Below are 877 nucleotides of genomic sequence, written 5' to 3' on the forward strand. Positions count from 1 at the left end.
GAGATAAATCCGAGCAGTTCAGAGCATGAGTCCCCACACTCTGGATGTCTTCCTCCTGTCACCAGTAAAGCACACACACTGTCACCATCACCATTTGTTAAACTTAATTATAATAGGATGAGCATTACAATTAACAATTCCTAAGTGCTGAAGTTAAAAGCAAAACAAAACAACACACACAAAAAAAAAACAAACCTCATGCATGGACCAGTTGGCTTTATGGTACAAATAAAACTCTAAATGAAAACTATGTAATGGTTTTCTGGAAACTGGACATCAGTCAGTGAGGGAGAATGGTCATCAAGAAACATGGAATGTATTGTTTTAACTCTCAGCTGATGTCCTTCTTACCCAGAGGAAGCTTTGAGTCACCATTCATGGAGTGGAACTCAAATGGATTGTACCACCTCCCAAGAGTTAAAACAATAGAGCTGAGGCCCAGGGGCCAGGAATTGTAAAGCAGAGTCCCGTCATCCCACAGAGCAGAGGTTCACAGAAGAGAACTAGAGAGGGATGTGTGGTAATGCCTCCTTTCCTAGTCAACACTGCATTCCTGGAAGCTGCTCAAGACTAAGGGAAGCAAGAATCTGTCAAAACTAATGCTGACCTAATACAATTAGAACACAAGGAGAGAAAGAGATTCACTAAGAGTGTGCTCTGTGTACTTGGTCGAGTTAGAGGAAATCACAGACACGGTAATCAAAAGCGTGCATGTCAAGAAGAAAACATTGAAACTGTACCAATGTCACATGCAATATTTGGAGTAAAACTTAGACTGGGTAGAATTAATAGTAGATTTGAAATTGTAAAAGCTTGGGGAACCAATCACAAAAGAAGTCACTAGATATGCACTCACTGATAAGCAGATATTAGCCCA

The sequence above is a fragment of the Mus pahari genome, chromosome 12 (genome assembly GCF_900095145.1).
Source record: "Mus pahari chromosome 12, PAHARI_EIJ_v1.1, whole genome shotgun sequence".
NCBI classification, from domain to species: Eukaryota; Metazoa; Chordata; class Mammalia; order Rodentia; family Muridae; genus Mus; species Mus pahari.